Below are 26,905 nucleotides of genomic sequence, written 5' to 3'. Positions count from 1 at the left end.
AGGCTCTGGCACTTTTTCAAGATGATGCTGCTGCGATGCAAACCCCAGATAAAAACAGCAGACTCCCAAAACTAATTTAGCAGATGCCGAGGCCAAAATGCCACACAAGAAGAGTTTTGCTGATTTTGTGTTGTGCGCCGGTGTACTGTTATGGCAAAATTAAATGTATTCCCATACATTATTGACAAATGACAATAGGCATGTATTCCAGCAGTGGAGAAGCATGGGTGTCATGGGTTCTAATGCATGCAAGGGAAATGGCCCCCATACCGCTGATTTTGTAGTAAAAGGAGATAATAATATGGATTCTGTGGGAAACCGCCATTAAAATGCAACTTTCACAACGCACTACCATTACAACAAAACTTTTACAACGCAGGATCCATTACAACGCATGCCATTACAACGCATGCCATTACAAGGCAGATGCTATTACAATGCATGCCATCACAACGTAAGTATGGGTAAGCATTTAATTTAATTTTAACCCCTACACTATCCAACACTTACCCTACTATTACACCCCCTGGAGTCAGAATAGTAATTTTAACCCCTACACTATCCAACACTTACCCTACTATTACACCCCCCTGGAGTTAGAATAGTAATTTTAACCCCTACACTATCCAACAATTACACTACTATTACATTCCCATTAATTGAAATAAAAACAAATACTTACCCATACTTACATTGTAATGGCATGCGTTGTAATAGCATCTGAGTTGTAATGGCATGCGTTGTAATGGCATGCGTTGTAATGGATCCTGCATTGTAAAAGTTTCGTTGTAATGGTATGCGTTGTGAATGTATGCGTTGTAACGTCATACATTCAGATTCTGTGGGCCCTCAGAGGCCCCGGGTTCAGTTCCAGTGACGCTCTACCTGTTCCAGGACTGATAGCTACTGCCCTTGAGTCCGATATTTGGAAGGGACACCTTCCTGCACATAAACAATGGTTCCAGTTCCAGTGACGCTCTACCTGTTCCAGGACTGATAGCTACTGCCCTTGAGTCCGATATTTGGAAGGGACACCTTCCTGCACATAAACAATCATCTCTGTAACACAGGCACCCTTGCACAATGGTGCAAGCGGGCCTGCATTGGTGCTAGGCAGCTATGTTAGCGCCAGCAGAGGGGTGAGTACAGGGATGCGCTGTATTCCTGTTAATATGGTGCTTCCCTACATTTATGAAAAGACGTAGCTCAGCGAAGTAGATTTGCCTGCGGCACCACGCTGCGCCATTTCATTGTAAATATATCCCCCTAATTTTCATTTAATATAAGTCTGACCCAAATGAATGTGTGTCGCTGCATGTGCAGCACTGGAAAAATATGCAGGATCGCTCCGAATAAGGAGCACATGCATATTGCATCAGTTGAGCAAACTTGTGAGGTACATAGTCAAAACAAGACAAAAAAAGATCAATAAATGTTTGCCCGCCAGGTCACTTGGAGGGCATGAGTGCTACGTCACTAAGGGATTCCCAGGCTGCTTGTCTAGAAGGCAACAGTACTCTACAGGTTTCTATGGAAAGTGAAAGGCAGAATCTAAATGTAAAAAAATAAAAAAGGATAAAGCGGAGAAGTTGCTCAAAACGAGCCCACAGGCATCCCACGCACCATTACGAAGAATTTCCAATGAAAGCTATGTGGTTTTTAGTTTTCTTAGCAACTACTAAAAATGTCAGATGGCAGCTCCATTCTTTCCATCCCGTTCCATTTGTCTGTCAACTTCATATACTTATTCATCATGAGTGAGACGCTGGTACTTATGCATAATTGTTTCAGTAGACGGAGCATTATTATGTGTGCATATTTTGGACCCAATAACAATGAGAAGCAGCTAATACTTGCACATCGGATGGTGTGTTAATTGTCTAATTTCACAATTTGCACATCGGCACAACTGCAAATTTGTGTTAGGATAGGATAAAATGTATAGAGTTCACTAATACCCAAGGGTGTCAAGCCACTGAGCAGACGGAGGGGAAGAAGAAGGCACAGATCAGCCATCTATGATGAAAAGCGCCATGTTTTGAGCAGTTTTCTAAAAGCCGGAAAAGATTCCGCGGTGGAGATAGAGGGGGGCAGGGAGTTCCAGAGTTTGGTGGCCGCTACTGAAAAGGTAGGACTGCCCCATCTCCCCCTGCGGAATTTAAGAGAGATCAGTTTGTTCTGGGAAGAGGATCTCAGGGTCCTCCTGGGGGTGTACCATTGGAACATGGTTTTCAGCTGCAGAGAGCCTTTACTGTGCAAGGCCTTGTGCACCGTACTAAGGACCTTGAAGGAGATGCGCTTCCTAATGTTCATCACGTTGTCCCATTTCAATCCTCGGGGGAGATTTACCAACTTTTAATGTAGCGTTTTGCAGCAGTCGCAAATGCTGCGCTGCGCTACGTGAAAAGGAGAGAGGGGAGAGCGCCCTATTTACTAAAATAAGGCACTCCTCCCCTCTACCTTGCACGGCACTGAAATCAGCTGCAGTGACCCACGGAGACACCTTTGCGACATGATGCACAGGTGTCCCCGTGAGTCCAGTGTAGGTTATGTACTAGAAGGGTACCCTTCCAGAACAAAATACTATGCTGAGACTCACTTCAAACCTTTTGCCTCTTTATATGCATGCTGTACAGTGCAGCACAAATGCAAAGCCGGAAAAGGAAGGAGAAATTAAAGCATTTCTCCTTCCTGGCGCCTACTTTCAAAGGGCACAGATTTCTCAAGCTAAACCCTGTTTACTTTGCTTAGGAAACTGGGTTTAGCGTAAGAAAACCTTGGGTGGTTGCATGGGAACGCCCATACACAGCCCATGGCGCAAAGTAATGCGAAGCAGTGCTATGCTCTGCTTCCAATTACTTTTCCATTATTTCCAGTGCTAAACAAGTTTAGTGCTGGAAAGTAAATTGAGAAAAAAGTTTTTTTGCCAATTTGAATCACTTTTGTGATGCAAACACGGCGCAGAATCTTAGTAAATCTCCCCCTTTATTTCTTAATTAGATCCCGTGAGTTTATGTCCAGAAAGAACATATACACCGTGATGTCATTCTCCTCTGTGCTGGCCTCTGGCAATCTTTGTTACCTATCCTTGGGATGTTTTTGTACAAACACAGATTTCATCAAGGGCTGTTTAGTAAACAGGTTAATATGACGTCATTTTTCTAATCCTCATCACTAGTTTATTTACATGTTATATATGTGGCCTCAAACGTGCTCACATTCTTTTGGGTGGTTACCTAAAAATATATATATATATATATTAAAACTACTGTCATTTAAATGTGTTTGTGTGGTGTGAGTTGCCATACTGTGGCAGAGATACCTTTATGAGCTTTCCCTTTTACTTGTAACAACACTAATCTACATCTTACATAATATGACCCAAAATTGTTGTGTATATTTTGTTTTCCTACCTGTTATTTGAACCTTTTCACAAGGGAGCCGGGACCAAAATTCTGAGTTAAAACTACTCACAGTGGAACTGTATGTAGTGCATTATGACCCTGTTATTCAACGCTGCGCCGCGCTAAACTATGTTATATTAAATGATGTTAAAATGCCATGTCGTTCTATGTTATGTTTTGGGCCCCCAATTTTCCGTTTTTACTGGCTTTTACAGATAAATATAAACAAAAAACGATTTATTTTCCCGTCTGAATTTATTTTTAAATCCAGAAAACTACAGAAAATACAATACAAATTGAGAGGTAGGGGAGATTAAAAAAGGCAATAGATGTCCTAATTAAGCTTAATTAAGTGCAGATCTACAGTTATTTATGCTGTGCTACAATGCAAGTGTTTTAAGATAATGCTATATCACTGTACACTGCTGAAACCTTTGAAGATTCAAATGCGAATGTACATTTATCAGTTAAATAAATGTGTAAAAATACCAGTTGCAGTTTCAATTATACAGAAAACACAACATCAAAATAGATAAATGCAGAATAAAATGAGTACAACATAAGTTTGGATGAATACAGTCGGGAATGTGAAAAAAAACTTAACATAGGCAGCAAAGTAATGGTATATTATTTTATGCTAGCAAGGCACTACCCATGCTTTTCAGCAACAGTGGGGCCCTGCCACTTATGAGGTGTGACATGGTGCCCATGGCCTCAGCCCACATTGCACTGCATTTCATTTAGCAGTCTTTATGAAAACATAAAGTTAGTTTCTTCATGGTTACTGTCAGTGTGCATGTCAGCCCTCCCAGCCTTCTCCGGCCCTGCGTCTAATGGCAGGAGGAGAACGAGGGTGCCTGATGTGGCGGAGCCACGATTTATCTGCAGAATATGATTAAAGAACAAGACACAGGGGTGGCTCCTGCACTAAGGCGGAGGAACGTCATCCCACTGCTCTGTAAGCAAGTAAAAAAGGAAAAATAAAATGCTAATAACGCATTGTTATTATGATTTTATTTTTCTGTTGGTGATCAGCTGCTTAGGGGCGGGGTTGAGCTGTCAGAGAGGTGCAGGGGCGGAGTGGTGAACATTCCCTTAAGTGAGTTTGGCTGGCGTTGGTTGGCTGGCCAAACAGTAATGCACACTTTGCATGTTCTCCAACAGGCTGATTTATACAGCCTGGGTGGAGAGCTTGCACAGTCCCCATCACTCTCTGAGCGCTGAACCACAGCGCTCAGACCAGTTGGGCATCCAGCTCTGTTAAAAGCTAGCAGAGGCTTGGAGGGTATTTTCCTCTAATTAATAATGTCCCTGTGCCCCTGTCTGGCTCCTTGTTCACAGCATAGGAATCCCGGCCTGCTGGGTCCTATTTCCAGCAGTCTCACATTTCTATCATGTTGCTGCCATGGAAGAGTGGAGAGCATCCCATACAGAAGGAGACACCAGAAAAGGAAGCAGGGTCAGTAAAACAAATGACTGTTTCCCAGCACACATGTGGGTATATGTGAAAGTGTGTATGAGTGGTTATATGAGAAAGAGAGTGTGAGTGAATATGAATGTATGTGTGTGACTGAGTGTATGTATGAGCGAGTGAAAGTGTGTGTGTGAGATTGAACGAACGAGTCTGAGTGAGGGAGTGATAATGATTTAGGGTGAGTGCGAGTGTGTGTGAGACTGAGTGTAAGTGACAGTGAGTGTGAGTGAGAGCGTGAATGTGGGTGTCAGTGAGTGAATGTGAGTGAGAGTTATTTTAACTCACACTGGGGTTCTAAGAGTGATTCTAAGATAGTGTTGTAGCCATTAAGCCCATTTCAAGAATGTGAATTGTGTATTTTACCAGACTATGAAGGGCTGTCCATTGGGCCTATCAGAGGGTTTCTTTTCAGGGACAAATGCATACCTGAAAACCTCTTGACTTAAAATTGCAAGTGAGTTGAAGTCTTTAAGAGGATATCCCTTTAAGGTCCCTAGAGCACAAACACAAGTTATGGTGTTGAAGGGTTAAAAAGAGGCATGGACTTAAAGATTATGTCAATTATCACATGATCGAGGATAGAAAATTGGCCACAGGAGTAGCGTGTTTATTTACTTCAAGTTCACAAACCATTCAGTACTCTGTCACAATGAATGGATGATGTAATTTGAGATGTCATCGGGGATGCCATCAGTGATGTCCTTTAACATGCCATCCGCCATTTAATATGTGATAAACAGGTCAAAAACAGTACATGGCGGGGGTACAAGTTATTGTTAGATTCGTAAACTTTAACTTGTGAATTTCAGAATTTCAGTTTTTTTTTTATTTTTAAACTTTAGGCTTTCAATCCTCTCTATACATTTGAGCTACATAAAGATGTATGTAAAGATGTATATTTAAAATGTTACAAATAAGTATGCCTTTGAATAAGAATATCCTTTAAAATTTATTTCAGATTGAACAGGATAACTTACAATGGTGTCCTATAAAAAACATTTCTTTTTCAAACTCATGCTTAGGCACAAAGCCAGAACTGCAGGTATAGATTTTCACTAAACCTTGGCCAGAAAGTAGATTTTAGTTCAGTATAATTTCTTCGATTCATTTAGGGTAAGTCTAGATAGCAGTACACGAAAAATAGAAAAAAAGAAAATTATATCATTGTAATGATACCTTGTATGTTGTCTTCCGTAACAAAAATGTTATGAAAAATCAAACCGGCTTGGCTGATGTGCTTTATTCTTCTCTCAGTACCTTGAAAAGCTCATAAACCAGCAGTCCCAGCTTAGAAAAATATTCAAGGAAAAAATAGATATCTGGAGTTGTATCAAGCCCACTTGTTATTAAAAAACTTGGAAAAGGAGCCTGAGTGACCCACACTGCTTGTCCGTAGCCTTTACCATGGGCCATTGACTTGAAAACCTCAATTGGTCCTGAGGCGACCATACATTCCACATCATGAAATAGTGAGTAGAGATGTTTAAAAACATTTATAGATGCTCCCTTTTCCTTCCCTTGCCTTGGTGTAGGTATCAAAGATGGCGTTGTTCATGATTGCCAAGCCCCTCCACTTTTCTAGCTCCATGGCTTTACCTAGGAGTTACGCAGCAGTTCTGTTTGATGACCTCCCTACCCATCTACAGGATCAGTGCAGAATGCAGTTACCGCAGTCCACCACTTTCAAATACTAGTGAGTTGTATGTAATTCAGCCAAGTTATAGATACTTCCTTCCTGATGTCCTTGGGCGGTCACTGTCCTCACATTTTGATCAGACAGCTGTGGTTATCCAGATGACCTCAGAGGGTCAGATCATGTGTCTGCTGCAATGATACTGATGCAAAGAAATTCTGAGTTGCTATTATACTGTTGCAATATTTTTTTCTGTTTGTTAACCAATATCGTTCCACTATCCTGTTTGTTTCCATTGACACCACTCTACATGTATACACTAGGTCAGTTTTTTTATTTTTATATACCCATAAAACGTATATTCCTAGTGTAAATTGTTGAGTGTGCCTATTTATGATAAACAGGGATTTGAAGCACACTAATAACAGACATCCTGAGAGATCTTAATACTATTTGTTGCCTAATACACACCTTTATCATGTAAAACTAAGTGTGTTGCATGGTTACTGTGCACAGGGTTCTCCCATCTCATGATGGTTGGGTAAATCTGTGAATCCAGAGGGTCTATAGAATCCAAACTTCAGTCCATATCTGAAGAGGTTCCAGAAAATATATCAGAATCCTGCGGCCAGCATTATCGAAGGTCAGGGTGCCAAATATCAAGGCTGCCTAGTCTTGATTTTGCTGCATTCCTTCCTCTACCACCAGCCACTCCCTATCCTTTTGTTTCACATTTTCAGGTTCTTTTTCATCCTTTCTTTTTTTATTTGTCAAAGTTTTTCTGTCTTTCTCATCCTCCTATTCCCCCATTTTTTTAAACTTTCTTGCTCTGCGTGCAATTTTGATCAGGAAAAATAGGTACCGGTCCCTAAAAATGCATGCCACTGGTGCCACCTGCAACCAGAGACTCAAATTAGGCACTGGGGATAGACATTAATCATAATAAGCAAGAGCTAAATGGAATTCTAGAAGAAAACCAGACACTTCATACAGTGATAAATGTATTATTGTGCACTTTAAAGATAAATACTATTATTTTGAAATAACACATTAGCTAATATGTGAAATATAATATAGATGGATACATAGCATAGTGTATGGGGATGAAAAAATCAGTGTCATTGTTTGTGAACTCCGCAAGTACTGATATACCAAGATCGTTTGTATGTGTTCTACAATGTGAACTTAACTAATTTAGTTGACCACTGATGCATGCACAACCATGTGTTTTTTGATTTGCACAGAGAATGCCTGCTTCCCGAGGCACATTTCTCAATATAGTGAATGTGCTGGCTGACATGTTCTGCTCTCACACAACATAGTTGGTAGATTACAATGGGTGTTGTTAACAAAGGTTGCTTCGTGATGGAGGGGCCTCTGGCAAAAAACCTGTTAGATCCATCAGACTCTCCACAACACCATCAGTATTTTGTATTGACATATTGAAACAACAGTGGTGGAACCTCTAGTCAGTACCAGATACAGATCCAGGGGCATCTTCCCACATACTCTCACAGCAGTGGTTGCAGCTTCATCACTGTTGCAATGGTTATGTCGGGCCTTGGCACACAATCTTAAAGGGTTGTGTCTGGCCATTTGTGTGTGGGTCAACTTGGTAACCCCAATGTATCTGAGGCACATGTTGCAACCATGTCTCACCTAGCAAGAAAGTGGCCACCCTTGGTGTGGAATTGTGCATTTTAATGGGCACACCGGTGTAGGGGTCACCCTTCTCTGTCCGCGGGTCCTTAGACTAACAAAATAGAGATTGACACTGAAGTTGATATACAAAATAAGCTTATTCACTCATAAGTTAGACCACGTCCATACAACACCCTCAAGTGTTCCAGGAGGTAGTGGCTTGAATACACAGACCATTGTGCTTATATACCAAGTTTTCTGCAATGGTAAGCATGTGGATACAAATAGATGGTACAGGCCTACACAGGAATAGTTACCGACAAACATGGGCAAATGGGAAGTCACTTAGTCAGCAAAGTGGGAAGGGGGAACAGGAGTGCTTATGGCAGTATTAAGCGATTAACAGTTGAGTATGAGACCAGGTGTTCTGGCAGCTACAAACTCTTTAGCATGCATATTGCTTTTAGCTGAGTCAGGAAGTCAACTAAAATAGACAGCACAGGCAGGGAAATAGACGAGCAGCAGAGGATGGGAAAATGACATAGCTAACAAAATGGATGCAACAGACAAGGTGACTTCAGCTTATGCTAACAGAATTATTTCAGATTGCCACACTGGAACAATGCATTTCCTGGTATTTGATGGTTATTTTTGTTATTATGATGACTATTTCTGGTATGAGTGAAACCACTCCAGAATACTTGCCCATCCCTGGCTTAAGGTGACCATTCGTGTCATTTGTTGGCTCTCCCTGTTCTTTAACCTCTTTGCAAATTAGTGCCACTACAAGTAATTGATGATCATCCCTATCATTGAATGAATGAATGAATGAATACTTTCTTTGTGCGGTTAATTAAAACCATTACAAAACGCATCATATTTTTAAAAAAAGGAAGAAAAAACAGTTTTAGAAATATAAATATTTGTTTGAAAAATTATTAATACCTCCGTTGGTTTTTGCTAATAAAATAAGACAGACATTTGAAAGACCTATTATGGGTGAAGCAAGTAAAAAGTTCAGTATTGTCCAAGCCTCCACAACCCGGGCCCAGCTTTCTAAAGAGCTCCAGAGGGTGCTCCTGAATCGGTGTGTGGAGAGTTGCCTTTCAATAGTGTGCGAGTGTGGTAAACACATTTCCCAAAGCTCGCCATGTGCTTTACAACGTCCAAAGTATAGAGTTGTTGGACTGCCTTTTTTGCTAGACGGGTGCCCAGTTGAAGGAGGATTGGTCTAAGATAAGTTCTACGAGCCGGCTGATGGGCTTGACAGCAAAATAGAATATGGACCAAGGATTCTCTTTTGTAATTGCAGAAGCCGCACTCCCTAATACTCGGCCTTGGGTTTGTGGTTGGATATAGTTCTTTTAAAGGAAAAGGGTGTAATCTGGCAGCTAAAATCCTGTGTGGGGCTTGACTCCCCACGGCCTGCCTAAGGTGGAGTATCTGGCTGAACCGTGTGTGTGGGAGTCTTTGGGTCTCATGAAAGCCTCTTGCTGCCAGGGATTCCATGTCCAAAGTGCGAGAGCGTAGCCGCAATTGCTTTTTTATTGTTGCCTAACATTGGATGGTGAGCCAGCATTGATTGTGGTCGCCCTGACAGTAGTATATTGAATCAAATATTGGTATGGTAGCATTTATATAGGCTGCAAAGTGCCTTCTGGTTGGTTGCATAAAGTGCTGCTGTTTATGTTGAGCACCCTCAAAGAAGATCCATATTTTTGTAAGTGTGTTCCAAACCTTGCATGTTTGGACAGAGAAGGTTCTTCCAACAATGTGTGCGTATAGTGTGGGTCCACTGAGCTCGACCCCTCAAGGCACTTTTAAGCTATCAGTAAAGAGTAATATTAATTCTTACTGAATGATGGAATCCCAACCTGTCAAGGCACAGGAAGATACTATAGGAGGTCCATCCTGGAGTGACAGAAGCCAACCCTTTTAATGCAGTAACAGGCGCAGGTAAATGTGAAATGCGTTCTCGCCGGGTGTGGAAGTCAAACCAGAGGAGGATCTGATGAACTATCTATAAATACTGTATGAGTCCACCTAGGAGAGACAGAGGCACAATCCTTAGACATATGATTAAGCAACAAGAGCATACCACAAGGGCCATTTACAGAAACACAAAGAGAGCAACCACTTTACAATCAGCCATGCTATAAGCACTGTGGAGACCAGTGACAATGGAAGAAAGCAGTCACAAGTAATGGAATATGATGTCCTCCCACGAGAGGGTCTGGTCTGACTTGTGGAAAGACAGAGAGTAGTGAGTGAATCAGTCATTCTGTGGAATAAATGTATCCGGGCTACTGAAACAGGTAATACATGTTTTGTGTATTGCATTGTTGGAGCTGGCCATTATATCCAAACAAGCACTAGTCATGTACCTTTGAAAAGTTGAATACAATTCCCTCCACTAAAGGAAACAAGGATTATATAGCCATGTCTGGAACTTGTATCTTAAATTCCAATGAATCTTTGCGGATCATGGTGAATGTGTTATCATTTGAGGCTGCACCTGTCCTTCTGGGGCACTCATTAATGTGAGTACTTAATAAAATGGCAAGCTTATTTGCAGGGGAAAATGTTTGCATTTGCTAAAAATGAAAATCAATAGATTCGAATGATTTTATCTAGGTGGAAATTGTTATTTTTGAAAAAATGTGAAAGCCTTGCAATTGAGTGGAAAAACTAGTGGTTCTGAAGAAAATCTCAAAGTAGTGTGTTAAGGAAAATGTGTGTTAATTTCCAAAAATTCAAATCAAGTGCGTGAAAGTTAAACTATGCACTTTCAGAAATGGCAAGTTGATGTTCAGAAACAATATGCGCCTAAAGATGCTTTAAAGTAGAAATGTATATTGATTTATGAATATTCCAGGCATGGTACTTGTTAGAATGCCCCTTATTGTATGGCAATTTACAATCTATATTGATTGCATGTCTGACATTATTGACACTTCTGCTGTTTGGGACTGTAATCTTGGTTTAACCTAAAGAGACGTGTGGTGCTTGAGTATATGGCATTTGTCATCTGAGCGGTATCTCTAGTGACTAAACCGTTAGTAGATGTCCAGCATAAGGATTCGCATTGCCATCAAAGGCCTGAAATAGTGCGATCTCCATAACATTTTATTTTTCAATTGTGTCCCATGCATGTCAATTCCTAGTCAAATTAGGTTACGACACTTTACTTAGAAACTATAGAATGGGAAACGAAAGGAAGTGGACAACGTAAGTAAAGTATTATAACATAAACATTTAAAAAAAATTCTGAGTGCTATGTCAAATTACAGATTTTTTAACTCTCTGACAGCCCATGTTTATAGGCCATTTTAAGGTCGATTCCAATAGAAAAATGCCCTATTTTCCCTCACTTTTCAAAATCTTGTTGGGACTAATACTAAAAACATTTATCTGAGTTCTGGAGTGTCGATGTACCAACCAATCATTAATTGCAATGAGCACTGTGTTACGAGAGTTTTTTCAATTCACGTGTCTCCCCCTAGAAGTCGCCTTACCCCTTTGTACTGGAACAAGGATGTTAGCAGAGACCCAGGCAAAGGTGGAAAAGGGGATAATGAGAGAGAGAGAGAGAGAGAGAGAGAGATACCCACTTCCTCAAGCTGGTGTTCTGAAAAACTGAAATGGTTTCCGGAGGCACAGCATCTCAGAGCCAAATTAGAAACTTCAAAGTCTAACATAAGGGTGAGAGAACACAATTTGTAAAGGGTAGAAAACATAGGAGAGGAATGAGATGCAAGGGTACCAAATGTGGGACTAACCCCATGCAAGCAGAGAGGATGCTGTAACTAGCTGCCAGTGTACCCCAGACCCAGCACAGGTGGGGAAGATGAAATGCCCACACTGTAGCAGGAGAGAGCGGGCCTGGACACGGAGACTAACTTACAAGATGGCAACATGGCAGGAAACACAACCAGATGGTAAGGAAACTGGAGGATCAAAGGGAACTAAACAAGGGAGAAAACAACAGAGATAAAGGGATAAAAAGAACTTGCCTGAGAACTGTAGCGAAAAGCGAGGAGGTACAACAACCACTATTGCCAGACAAAGTAACTCTATAAAGGTGGATTAAAATACCTGGTTTGGCAATATTGACCTGGAAGTGTACCTGATTGTACTGGTACTCTAGTGGTTGGGTCTATGCATGTGAGTGTCTGAAAAGTAGACTTTTAAGTGCGAATGCACGTGCACATTTTCCACTGTTCTATGTGTGATCACTATCAAGCTCCTGGTCTCCAGTGCCGAAATATGCCCTAGGAACTGACATTAATGCACTTTACATAAAGTACCATTTTGTATAAAATGTGGTCCAAGGGTCCAGCTGCGTAAGACAGAGACAAATTAGAGAGGGAAAGGAGAAAGAAATTATAGTTAGCAACAAATTGGCTGGTTCTGAGGTTACCTTTTCAATCAATCAGTCAGGCATAAGTGCACTACTCACCCACGAGGGTCTCAAGGCATTGGGGCGGGGGTTACGTGCAGTTCCGTAGGTCATCCAAAAAGCCAGCTCTTGAGATTCTTTCTGAATTGGTGCAGTATTGGGCTTTGTCTTTTGCGGAGTTCATTCCAGATCTTGGCCATGGTGTAGGAGAAGAATCTGCCGCCGCTCTGGCCCTGTGGTTAGGGGACTGTAGCTAGGTTGGCAGAACGGAGGTCATCACTAGAGAAAAATATTAGCTCAGAAATAACCAGAAGTGGTGGGTCTGAAAATGCTTTCTGAAGGCGAGCAGAGTGTTGAGATTTTAGATCAGACTAGAGTGAGTTCCCTAATGATGGCAACAACTGCAGAAAACGTGATTTTGTACCTGACAGCATTTGAACTTTGGGACTTCAAGGCGAATAAAGCAGCCACGGCTCATGCAGGGCGTTACACCGGGCGGTGACGTCAGGCAGAGGAGGGGCAGGGTGGGGGGTTGTTAAATGCGGGATATGGACGATGTCAGGTAAGTACCGGAAAAAAAAAACTAATTTCGTTACCCGCGCTGCATCGCCAAATGTGATGCAGCGCGCACAACGAAATTCGTTTTTTTGTTCGGTACTTACCTGACAGCATCTATATCCCGCATTTTACAACCCCCCACCCTGCCCCTCCTCTGCCTGACGTCACTGCCCGGTGTAACGCCCTGCACGAGCCGCAGTTGGAATAAAGGTGTTTCTTTGGAGTTCTTTTTCCCCCCAGAGATAATGGCCACATGAGTCAGGTAGCGAGGATTCTTTGGGGAATTGATTTGAAAGCCATGCACACTGTACTGAAGGGTGGCCAATAATGATGAGATTATGCCAGTACTTTACACATTCTATATTTATTCAATGGTAAAAAAGGTGCTCTCCACTTTCAGTCCCCTGTGTATATAGCAGGTGAAAATTGAATCATCAGACCTAAAATGGACTGTGAGGACACTTGGTTATTAGTGCTTATTTTCTCCTCAGAATGATTTCATCTGGCAAATCTGCTGTCTTCTTAAGTCAGCACCACTTCTGATCGTATTTTTGGGGAAGAACTTAGGGTCAGGACCATTTTGGATGTGGCCACCTTAAATGACTAATTTACTGGTCTGCCTTTAATCTAACTCTCCTCTGCAAATATTTTAAATATTAGCCTTGGCTTTCATCTTACTTGGATGCACCATATAAAAGAAAAATCTGATTAGCTTAAGTATGACACGTTTGTGGTACGATCCAGAGGCAACAGAAGCCAAAGAAAATGCCAGTCTTAAATGTGCTATTACATCAGAAGTCCATCTGCAGAAGCAGCCATCAATGTTTAGACCAGCATTTTGGGACCCAGCAAGTTATCGAATGAAAAATGATCATTATAGAGAACACTTCATTTATTTAAATTGGCCTAGTGTACCTCATTCATGCGTACTTTATCTCAAATTTATGTTTGGATCATTGCAATTAAATGGCTTTACCAGAAGATAGAGAAGCCCTTATTGTTTGTGTGATAGAAAGATCCCCGAAAATAAAGTCTATTTCTGTTTATCTCACGCTATACAATTTTTTTCGGGAAACATTTTAAAAATCTACTGTGACTGACAAAAGATTAAGAACTTGTAAGGAGGAGGAACAGGGAGACACGCCCACGAGGAACATGGCGGCGGGCTGAGAGCCGGTCGTGGCAGCACCAAGGCGTCCCGATGACCGAAACAGATGCAGCACGTCAATGAGAAGCGAGAGAAGCTTAAGCCTCCCCTCGTCTAGGTGAGTGGTAGAGGCGCTCTTTTCTTTTCCCCGACAACCGAATGCTTTCACCCATTCTCGGCTCTTTGTGTCCCCTTACCGAGATTATTGAAGACCGGCGGCTCAACTTGAAGCGTGGTAGCAGGCGGAGGCGCTAGGACCTAGGACCCACCAGCTAGCTGTGTCCGGCAAAGCGTACGCGTGTGAGTGCTCTCATCGGAGGAATGCTGCCTGCTCCCTGCTGAGGCCGCGAAGAGATCAGTCGGCTAGCAGCTTCATCTGCGTTTCCCAAAACCGGTGAACGGAAAAAAAAAAATTACAAGCGGAGGTTAGCGTTCAACATTCAGCAACAGCGGTAAGGTGGAATGCGTGGGCGGGCAAACGTAATTCCCAGAAACTGTGTAACTGCAATGCTGCTGTAGTCAGGCAAAGCAACACAAAGTTTAAAACGAGTATTTACGTCCTAGCGCTAAACTCTTTTGTACTTAAAAATGTCCTTTTATGAAAGCAAATAGTGATTTGCCCAGTTTGCAGCTAAAGAACATTTGCTGTATAATACACTATTTGAAGCCAGAAGCTACAACTTGCTTTACAGTACTTTTCCTACCGAGGGGGCAGGTGGCTAAGACCCTGCTTATGGTATTTGCACTAGGGCCCTCTCGGACCTGCACTTATTAGTTATCCACGCTGGAAGAACGCCGACGAGACCTATGGAGCAGATTTCGCTCCGCCCTTTTCAAACTCAAACTTGGAAGTTTGGTGGCACATATAACTGAGCAACAGCCAGTTGAATCGGACCCTGTGAGAAAGAGGCTTTACTCCTTATTGATTAGGTGTGAGGAGAGGGGGGGTAAGGTGGAAGTGGCCCACAGACCCAGTACTGGGAGGGGGGGTTGCATGGATCAAACGCTGCTTGGCCCCGCAGTACATAAGAACATTGAAGTCCTAGCACAAGAGTTGGCATTGGTGAAGCACTCTGAGCCAGAGGGAGCAAAAGTAACGCAGGCTGTTGTCGCTAAGAGCACTAAGCCAATTAACTCTAGTTTAATACATGTAACACAGGGTGACACTCTTCCAATAAAAAGAAACAGATATCAGCTAAGATCGAGGAGGGAATTAAAAGAGAAAGGGGCGTTAGAATTCGAAGAGAGGGAGCGACCCATGCCATTAACCCCCTGTAAAAGTAAAAAGAAAAGGGCTACATTGGTTAAAAAATCTAAAGAAAAATCCCATGTGGGCCAAACAGTGAAAAGTACTCCATCCCTAAAATCTTTTTTTAAGGTCCTAGATCAGGCTAAGCACTCGCCAGTACCATTGAAGGGGGACATTGGTATTAGACCCTCAAAAAATCGATACGAAGCCTTAGAAAACTTGGGGAACATGGAATATGCAGAAAATCTCGAGGAGGGAACAGGCGCTTCTGCTTCTACTAATATAAACAAAGCACCTCCTGCAGACAAAGTGGGGGAAAATCTTGATACCAGACCCAAGAGTCAGGCTGTTAAGGCTAAACCCGTTTTAAACAGCCCTAAGGATTTTGGTGAAGAGACCAGGAGTGCAGATGCAAGTAACGAAATTCTTTCAGACTCTGCTCAGATGAACTCAGAAGCGAGGAGGAGTTCTGTGGACTCAAATGAGCGCGAGAGCGACCGGTTAGGGGATCTTTTTAGATCTTTGAGAAGCGATATGATGTCGAAATTTGAGATATCGGAAGCTAATCAAAAAACAATAAAGGATAGATTTGATGCGCTTGAATCTAAACTGGAAGATGTCACTCAGCGTACAGGGAATCTCGAAATAGGGGCTGTTGCTCTGAATAAAACTGTACACGAAAGTCAAAAGGACATAGAGCTTCTTAAAGTCCAGAATAAATCATTGGCTATGGACCTTGAACGGCTAGAGACCCAAGCTAGGAGGAACAACCTAAGGATCCTGAAAATACCGGAAGGGGAAGAGCTGGAGGACTTAAAGGGATTTGTTTGTAAACTCCTCAGAGACTGTGTCCTAAAAGATCGCCCAGACATAGACTTAGAGGCAGAGATTCAAAGGGTACATAGAGACCCTTATAAGAGGCGTACAGATAGAAAAACTCCTAGGAAAATATTGGTAAATTTTCAGACATATAATGTTAAGGAGCTTATTCTAGGAAGATCCCTCGCGAAAACAGATTTACGTTATAAGTCCAGTTCTTACCTTATTAGGTCCGACATTGGCTCAAGAACTGCACAAAGACAGTGGGAACTGGGCACTAGAATGCCGGATCTAAGGTCACTGGGAGCACATGTCCAGATGAGATTCCCGGCAATGCTCAGGATCATGTGGAAAAATAAGACATATAGTTTCACACAGCCAGAGGAGGTCGATAATTTCTTGGATCGAATAAAGAGCGAGCAGGAGCCGTAGAATTCGGCATATAAGATGACCACTTCAAGGAAGAAACTGTAATAATAAAATGAATAAAAATGAATAAAATGAAGGGAAAAAAAAAAAAAAACACAAAAAAAAAAAAGGGGGGAATGGTGGAGGGGAAATCGAGAAAATAAATGGTTGTACTTGTAGACTGTATGATAAAATGGGGGGACATGATGATTTATTTGTGATTTACTTTGTCTCGCTAAAATATAGTTAAGGGGTCTAGGGTGCTTCTTGGTTGCACCGAAAGGCGAAGTCATCGCCAGGTATGTAGGGGGGGTTCCTCAGGGGGGTGGGGTTCAATGGGAGGGGGGGAGTCTGGAAAAAGGGGAAAAAAAATCCTCATATATAAGTAAATGTTTGAAGCATAAAGAGATGGGTGGGTACAAGTACTTATTAGACCTATGATTAATCCATATAAGCTCAAGGTCCTGTCATGGAACATTAATGGTATAGGGGAAAAAATAAAACAGAATAGAATCTGTGAATTTTTAAGAAATTCAGATGCTCAAATCATAATGCTACAGGAAACACACTTGGAAGCAGCAATATGCGATTCTTTATTTAAGAAGTTTAGGTGGGTCCAAGATATAATCAGTTCCAAGCAACTAGGTACCACAAGGGGGGTTTCCATCATAATCCGAGCAAACAGAGGGATTAGCCTGAGAAGTTTTGAAACAGATCAATCAGGAAGATGGCTACTTGCAGAAGTATATATTTTAACTATCCCATATACAATTGCAGTATACTATGGCCCAAATGAGGACAACCCAGTTCCGCTGTCCAAACTCGAATTAGCATTATTTACGACAACTGGTCCTCTAATTTTAGGCGGTGATTTCAACCTGGTTTTTGACCAAAAATTAGACAGAACCTCTAGGGCTAAATATCAGGCTCCCACAAAGTCACTTGCTATGTTGAAAGTCGTTATGAAAGATTTTACTCTGGTAGATGTCTGGAGGAAAAAATATAGTTCTCAACTTGGCTTCACCTTTTATAGTAAAAAATATAAGAATTACTCTAGAATAGATCACTTTTTAGTCGATCAACACCTTCTCATGGATATCAATTATCTTTCCTTTACGCCTACAGGATTATCAGATCATGCTGTTTTGGAATTAGCAATCGAACTAAACATAATACCATTAAAACCAAGGTGGACATTAGAGAGATCGCTTTTATCAGATAACCAGATAAAAGTAGAGGTTAAAGATAAAACATTAGAATTCTTCATAATAAATTTAGGATCCGCTGCCCCCCAGGTAGTATGGGAAACATACAAGGCCTACTTGAGAGGTATTTTGAGTTCTCTAATGCACTATAGGAGAAAGAGTATAAAAATAAAAAGAAGGGAAGATTTGGCTGCAATAACAAGAAAGGATCTTGAACTACAAAATGCTGTTTTAAAGAATTCCAGCAGTGTACATTTGCTAGAAAAGGAACTCTTTGACTTGCAGCTCCAGTTAAAAGTGTCTGATGAGAGAATTCTTAAAGAAAAATGGGAGTCTAGTCGATTAAAAAACTTTGAGTATGGAGAAAAGTGTGGAGCCCTCCTTGCCTGGAAAGCTAGAGAAGAGAGAACTAGAAATAATATCAAAGTCTTACTACAAAGACAGACAGGGGATCGGATAGAAACAGACTTAGAGATAAGAGAAGAAGCTAGGTCTTTTATGAGGAGTCTCTATACGGAAGACAAAGATCCTAAGGGGGAAGATTTAGAATCTTGGTTGGCAACAAAACATCTGCCACAAATGTCTGAAACAGATAAAGCATATCTGGAAAGTGAGATAACAGAAGGGGAAATCTTAGGTCAGCTAAAGAAAATGAAAAAAGGGAAGGCCGCGGGGTCAGATGGGCTGCCAGTGGAGATATACTTGGATAATAAAGAGCAACTAACAGCTCCATTACGTGAACTCTTTAACCTCTTATTAATGTATGGTCATTCCACGCCTTCTTCCTGGGGAGAAGCCACTATAACGCTTATACCAAAACCAAATAAAGATTTAAGAAGAATTGAGTCCTTTAGACCTATTTCACTGTTGAACACAGATATGAAGATTTATTCCGGTATTCTAGCTACTAGACTATCGAAGGTCATAAAATCCATAATCCACCCTGATCAGAGAGGCTTTATTCCAGGGAGACAGTTAAACGAATTAACATTCCAAGCAATAGGGGCCATAGACTACGCTAATGTTAAAAATCTTCCTTTGGCCCTGGTTGCCATAGATGCAGCCAAGGCCTTTGATCAAGTAAATTGGAAATATCTATGGGCGACAATGGCGGCTTTTGGGTTCCCCCAAACTTTTGTAGAGGCAGTTAAATCACTATATCATAATCCGAGGGCAAAGGTCTTAGTTAATGGAGTTTTATCTGAGTGGTTTGATATATCACGAGGTACCAGGCAGGGTTGCCCCCTGTCTCCCCTTTTGTTTGATGTTTATATGGAGCCTTTTGTTTGTGGGATTAGAGAGGATAATGTTATTCAACCATTTCAGCTTGGAAATATCCCACTGAAGGTGGCGTTATACGCAGACGATCTTCTTCTATATACCTCGGATCATTCGGTTGCTATTCCTAGGCTATTTCTGTTATCGGAAGAATTTGGGAGACTGTCTGGTTACCAGATAAATAAGGAGAAAACGGAGATAATGGGATGGAACAACAACACACAAATATTGGGCGCAAAACAAAGCATGAGGTATCTGGGAATCCACCTAACCCAAGCAATAAAAGATATTACATCACTTAGTTGGCAAAAGGTGGTTAAAGATATTAATAAAACATTAATAAGATGGGGGAACTTGCCACTAAATATATATGGTCGGGTTAACCTTATTAAAATGACAATCCTCCCGAAATTGACCTTTTTATTTAATAGTATCCCCTTATCTTTTTCACCGAAAGACATTAACACTCTACAGGGTAAAATTGGATCTTTTATATGGGCCTGTAAGTCAACAAGAATTGCATGGAAGAAATTGAGGAGGGGTCTAAAAATAGGAGGGCTAGCCCTCCCTGATCTTCTGTCATATTGTCATGCATTTCACTTCAAAAATTTTAGGCTTCTTGCAAATGAGCTAGATGCATCATCACAGGGGCGTCTATTTCAAGCTCTATTAATTGATTTACCTTACGACTATGACTATTTCTTATTTAAGTTTGGAGACCAGAAATTTTTTTTAAAAATTCGACTCAAAATCCTACAGACCGCATTAAAAAACTGGGGGTTTATTAGGAACATTTTTGCTATTCCCTATTACCATACACAATCCCCAATATGGGACTCTCCGGGCACCCCTCAATGCCTTCAGGACCAACTGTCACAACCTTTGAAAACAGCTGGGTTAAAAAAATGGGGGGACCTCTGGGCAGAGTCGGGCCTGGTAAGTTGGAATACTTTAGCACAACTTACAGACGGACAGGTTACAAGGTTTAAATACTATCAACTATCCGCCTGGTGGTCCAGCCAAAATATGCAAAGAGAGAACGATACAGATATTTTGGATGCAATTGGCAGAAAGGGGAAATGGGTTAAAGAGCTTTCATTCTGGTATAATTTGATGATTAAGGAAGAGGAGAGTAAATTGCACTCTGAAATAATAAAATTATGGGGAACGTGTATATCTGAGCCCCCTGAAGTGGTCTGCAAAGGTTGGTTAGACTCTTTTATTCTCTCTCAGAGGTTAATTAAACCAGCTAATTTAAGACGTAACCATCTGTTTACGGCCTACAGAGTTTATTGGACTCCGGCCAAGCTGCATAGGATCACACGAAATAATTATCACTGTCCCCGTTGTAATTATAATGTAGCTGATGATACCCATATTTTTTTGGAATGTCCACTTATCCTAGATTATTGGAAAGCGGTTATGGATTTTGTGGGTGATGTACTTTCAATAACTATTATTTGCTCTCGCCGACTTATTTTTTTTGGTCTCTTGGAAGACTACAATATCAATAGTTTGGACACTCAGTTTATTTTCTACATCATAGCTATTGCAAGGAGACAAATTTGTATGGAGTGGAAGTCGGTGTCTCCTCCGAGATTTGCAGCATGCTTGAAATATATAATGGAAGTATGTAAAATGGATTTGGCTGGCACTAGTGCCAACACTGAGAATGTCTGGTCTAAACTGTTAGTCTGGAAAAATAGGTGAGCTGTCCTGTGATTATGCCAGAGGTTGTGTCGGTCCTGTCCTCTTTCAGGCCTAGGGTGCCTAAAATAGGCCTGGAAGAGTAGGATAAGGAAAGCAGCCTACCTCTGGGGATCCCTGTCTGCTATGATACTGTTTCCATGGCGGACTCGAAGAAAAACAACAGTATAAGAGGCAACAGTGGGGCCCACCTAGAGCATATATATTCTGGTGGTATATATGAGGACAAAAAAAAAAACAAAAAAAAAAAAAAAAAGAACTTGTAAGGATGCCCTATTTCTTTGTTTGGACTTCACCAATGTAAGAGTACCTATCTGATATACATGTGTCAATATTTATCTGGCAAGCTATTGGAGGTAAACATCTGTATTTTTAGAAGTTGCAATTAGCCTTTCAGTTTTGATTATAATTGATAATATGTGGGATGATGCTAAGATCATGTTTTTCAGAAGACGATTTTGAATGAATTCAGAAGAATGCATCCTAAGATGTTGTACTGGAAAACATATACGATAAGGCATGTTTTACGGTTGGAAATGGAGCCATGTTTAAAATGAGGGTGTATATTTTATGTCAATTTAGGTTTTACATTTCTTTATTCTATTTGTGTTGATTAATCCTGAATGTTATTGTGAATTCTGCACAAATGTATCTCTGGTAGAAGTGTGTAAGATGTTTATATTAATGAATTCCAATTTAAATGGAGATATCTACAAGATATTTTTATGAGGAACAAAAATATTCAAAAAAACGCTATTTTGTTACAATAACCTGGTTGGTCACTGCATTTTTTTCTCCTTTTTCTGCATCTGCCCACACTTATCCTTTACCCTGTATTCTATTTTTGGTCCACGCTGATAAAATACGATGAAACCTTGAATAAAAAGTCCAATATACATTCTGTTAGTTGGTATATAACAGTTATAATTGCTGCATCATTTTTCTGATGTAAAAATGTAATAATTAAACAAAAATTAAATAAATACAAAAAAAATATACAAAATAATGCTTGGTTGTAACAACAACTTTACTATGTTTGATGTCTAAGAGAAGCTTTTAAATATAATTTGATAAAAGATACATTTTATAAACAAGTTTGGTATCATGGTAATAGAAGTAAAGTTTATTTTGTATGAACTATATACTTTTCTTTATTGTAGCTTCACATTCAAATGAAGTTGGACTGCCCACTGAATATTAACTGCTTGACGTTGTATGGACTTCCTTAGCTAACCACAGGCAATGTATGGTGAGTAAATAGCCTTCAACAAGAATTTCTCTTTTTTGTGTCATCTAAAATATTAATTCTCATTGATTTCTTTCCAAAACGTTTTAACAGAGATTTTTAATTAACTTGAAGGCACTCTATGGTGCTTGTTCTTTAAACCAATGACGAAGGTAAGATAAGAAAACAGTCTATCACAGGTGAAAGGCTTGAATAACAAGGCTTCGGTTAATGGAACACATTTGAGGCTCCATATGTTGCAGACTCTTTCTTTTTGATGCTTGTAAAAACCAACAGCATTTACTTAGTTTGCATTAACTTTCACTACCTGTGCCTTCGGTATATCTTCTGATAACTTAATTTCCTAACTTTGGCATTTAGTACATTTAAAAAAAAAAAATTCTAGATGCCTGTAGAATTAATTGGCAACCTCAATATAAAAAAGGGACCCCCTGAATCTAGATAAAGTTCCTAGGACAGGGCAACAAGTATTTTAATGATAATAATTCCTAGGCAGCAACATAGCTGTCTAAAATCAGGTTAAACAAAGGAGATCGATGGACAAACAGCCTCAATATACTAACAGACAAAGAGAATATAAAAAATATATATTTATTTAATACAAGAAAATAAAATTGTTGTTTAAAAACAGTAAGCGTGAATGCAAAAATAACACAACCACCATACAGTTATATCATTCATTACAAAAGTAGATCGGATGGTAATCTCTACACGCGTTTCGGCATAACCACGCCTTCTTCAGGACAACCTCTTGAAATTCTAAATATATATATATATATTGTTTTTATATTTAGAATTTCAAGAGGTTCTCCTGAAGAAGGCGTGGTTACGCCGAAACGCACATAGAGATTACCATCCGATCTACTACAATTTTTGAAAACCCTTAAAATTTTATTTTGGATACAGATGGTTGTAATGAATTATATAACTGTATGGTGGTTGTGTTATTTATGCATTCACGCTTACTGTTTTTAAACAATTTTATTTTCTTGTATTAAATAAATATATATTTTTTATATTCTCTTTGCCTGTTAGTATATTGAGGCTGTTTGTCTATCGATCGCCTTTGTTTAACCTGATTTTAGACAGGTATGTTGTTGCCTAGAAATTATTATCAATAAAAGAATAAATTGGCAACCTCCATTTCCATCCTTTCACCAATCTACCCTCATACCTCTAAGCATTCTCTCCCATTTGCCTCCTTTGAGGACTCACACTTTTCTTATACTTGTACATGCCACTTCCTCTATCGTGTTTAGTCTGCTGGTCCCACTTCCTCAGCACCATGTTGATGCGCTTTCCCTGGAAATAACATCCTCCGCGCCATACTACCAGCTTGCCATATATTTACTCTTCCTGAACTCTCTAGTGAGTGAAGTTATAACAATAAAGGTGGGAAGCATGATCAACCTCTTGTGCAGAGAGCCTTCTGCAGTGTCTAGCGCAGATGGCCCTTAGAGAGCCCTAAACACAATACACAATAAAAGACTTCATAAGCAGTCTGTCACATATACATGCAGACATTGGAGATATTCTCAGTGCCCAGAGTCAGAAGCTCTATGCACTATGGCGGGACTCTGCAAATGTTTTCCAAGCACCAGACTCTTAACAGACTCATCGTTTGACCCTGGTTGTTCAAAACAATTGTACCTTTTGTGAAACATATCATATGTATATAGAAAAGTAGTCATATACAGCATACATCAGGTAAGGTTAAAACATGCTTCCCATCTAAATCCTTCCCGCCTAAAGAAGTGGTGGCACTAGTGCTGGGTGGTAAGCGTTTCTAGTTTATCCTTAGAGCCTGAAGTAGCAGGCTCTACCAGCCACTAAAGGCCCGCTCGAGCATTAAGGTGAGGTCCTTTGATGCGGGAGTTGGCCTTTAATGGACTGTAGAGCCAGCTACAAAGGGCTCTTAGGCTATTGGTACAATCCGACCCTAGAGGGCAGAATGTTCTACTTTGTAAAACAAAGGCCTCACGGAGCCCGAGGGGATTGAAATCCCCTTGGACTCCATGAGGCCTTTGTTAACAGCAACAGCTCTGCACAGACATTGGAATGTTGATGCTCCGGGATTCTTTCGGCCATTAGAAGCCCAGAGCACTCTATTGTCTTCAATGGAGGTCTCAACATTCCAATGTTCTAATATTTAAGCGATTTACAATGATATGGGTGCTGACAAGCAATACATTCACAGGGTGGTCTGTACAATTTTTGACTAAGCACCAATCGTTAGCTTTGCTGTGCAATCTGAGGATAAGAATCTTATTTCAGTTAGCAGCGAACAAAGCGTTCCAAGACTGAGTCTTTTTATTTTGTTGCTGAGGTATTCAAGCTGTATCGCTTGGTAGTACATGCAGTTGAGACTGAAGAACTTGAAGTTCACCTGGGCATATAAGTGGCACTAAAAGCACCTTGTTATTCTGGGTCCAGCATTGGTCTAGCTCTTAGGGCTGGATGGACAGAATTATGCATTAAGGCTAATGGAGTGGTGGATAAGTTCCTAACTATCTAGAGGAGGATGGAGATACATGCTAAAGAGAACATGTAGCAAGTGTAATCTTTCATGAACTCTGTATGTTGACTTCTACGCTTCAGAAAGGAAACATCCCACTTTGAGATGCTGTTTGTCATTGAACAAGAGGACATAGTCTAGCATGCCAGCTGTTTCTGAAAGTCTAAAGGGCAGATTTGTGTTATCAAATGTGTCAAAAGCAGTTATTAAGTTAAACACTACCAAAATTGCTTTTCTACTGTTAGGACAGAAGCAATCCTGTAGGCAGGTCAAAGAGACGGATGGCTTTCATATGACATTCCAGTTAAGCTGAAGGAGTGTTTTTTTCTGTTTGGGGTGTCAAAATAGTGCAACGTATGTAATGGCTCTCTATTTGCCATAGTGTTGATTGTAGGGCAGTGGGTGGTTTTTGAAAGATGATTGACACTTTCATTTTAGAGGTACTAAGTCAATGCCTTCTTTGAAGGACTGCCTAATGAAGGTAGGTAGACTGGTTCCTATCTGTTTTCTCTTTGGTGGAAATGTAATAGCTGGGAAAGTGACATATAGGAGGATTCTCTGTAAGGTTTGTGAGTTTTTGACTTTTTCTGAAGCTCACTTGTTTTGTCAAGGAAGTAAATTAGCCAGATATTTCTAAAGTGCTTGATGTTCAGGAGTTCAATGATCTCACCTGGACCCTACAGCTAATGAACCAACTCTGCCTTTGTGATTACTAAAGCCCTTAAGACACTAAGCACGGCCGGTATGGCTAAAGTGACCCGAAACGACTGGAAAGAAGTGCACAAACTCTTCAACGGGAATGGTTCCTATGGCTTTGCTGCCACATTCTAACTGTAGCTGTGCAGGAATGTTTTAACTTCACTGGCTGAAGAGGCCCTCCGTGCCTTAGAAATTCATCATGGAGAGGAATAAGCAGTGGTTACTGGAGTTCTTATGCTGTGAACAAGAAACATCAGAAAGGGGGTGTGTGGGAGAGGAACTAAACATTTTTATACCGAATCTACATCAGATTGCCAAACAAACCATGAAATGAAGGTTCCATGTGGTTAGCCTTAGCTTCCCTAGAGTATCCTGGTCTACCTTTGGCCAACTTGGGCCAAACTAAAATCTACTTTTAGGAAAATACTGGGAGGTACTATGGTTAACAAAATGAGTAAACAATAGGATGAAATGAACAGTTACAAAATCTAAATTTCAGTGTAGATCGATTGTTCCAACTGCAAACATAGATGTTAATGTGAATCTTTACAAAGTTTGATTAAACTGTGCAAATGTCAGTAAAATATCAAGATGTTGCCATGAGTCTTTTAAGTAGAGGAAAGTAAAAAAAATAGACCTGCTCATGGGTGGAATGACTGTGAATGCCGTTTTTCTGTGAGATTAATCCTCTCCAACATCAGACTTGTTGAGGCTGTATCAGAAGAATCTCCATGAGACTTAGGAAGCGAGGTAAAACATTGTTGTGTGGATTATTGAAAAACAGACATCAATCTCTTAACATGAGCAAGGCACTTGGGGGCATATCTACAAGGATGGCGATAAATAAACGCAAAGTGCGCTTAGCGCTCTGTTATTTATCCACGCCTATCTCTGGAATTTCTCGCCCTGGTAACGCGTTATTAACAATGCGTTACTCCGGGGCGATAAAAATTCCAGAGATAGCAGGGAAATCGCAGTTTTGCAGGGAACAATGCTGGTTTTCCTGCGATGTTCCCTGCAACACGGCAATAACCTTGCTGATACAACCCAGAGGGTCGTATCAGCCTATCAGTCAAGGATAGGTAAATCTGCATTTTTGCAGATATTAGTTTATGGAGAAAACAGCTGTTTTATCCCAAAACTAACGTGTGCTAAAATCCTGTGGGCTGCCTTGTAAATTTTGCGATGTGAACATCAGTGATTTTGCAAGGTAGTCCATCCGGGGTACGCCCAGTGACGCCCACTTTGCATCTCATTAGAGATGCAAAGGGAGGCATTGGGAAAAAGGGTGCTAACATGAGATTAGGCATGTTAGCACTTTCTTGTAAATAGGGCGATAGTTTTATCGCTGCTTTTTTGGCTTTTGAAGCCAAAAAAGCGGAGATAAAGCCCTTGTAAATATGCCCCTTTGAGTGTCTGAAGCCGGACCAGAGGTTCTCATTTAAATTGGCAACTTCCCTTAATTAGTTCTGCTGCTATTTGTTTAGAGCTTCAATCTTTTTTGCCGTTCAGCAAGACTAAGC

At 40.7% G+C, this 26,905-nt stretch overlaps 1 protein-coding gene across 1 annotated transcript in view; it reads left to right on the top strand.

The window, feature by feature from the left end:
• Nucleotides 1–26,905, top strand: part of CHRM3 (cholinergic receptor muscarinic 3) — a 2,680,897-nt gene that overhangs the window by 1,689,480 nt on the left and 964,512 nt on the right. The window contains exon 7 of the mRNA XM_078649289.1: nt 22,083–22,171. The gene's annotated coding sequence lies outside the window, so the exon portion shown is untranslated. The remainder of the gene's footprint in view (nt 1–22,082; nt 22,172–26,905) is intronic.

Source organism: Lissotriton helveticus, chromosome 6 (assembly GCF_964261635.1).
Source record: "Lissotriton helveticus chromosome 6, aLisHel1.1, whole genome shotgun sequence".
In the NCBI taxonomy this organism is placed as follows: Eukaryota; Metazoa; Chordata; class Amphibia; order Caudata; family Salamandridae; genus Lissotriton; species Lissotriton helveticus.
The sequence above is the reverse complement of the archived record's forward strand: the minus strand, read 5'-3'. Positions and strand labels throughout refer to the sequence as shown.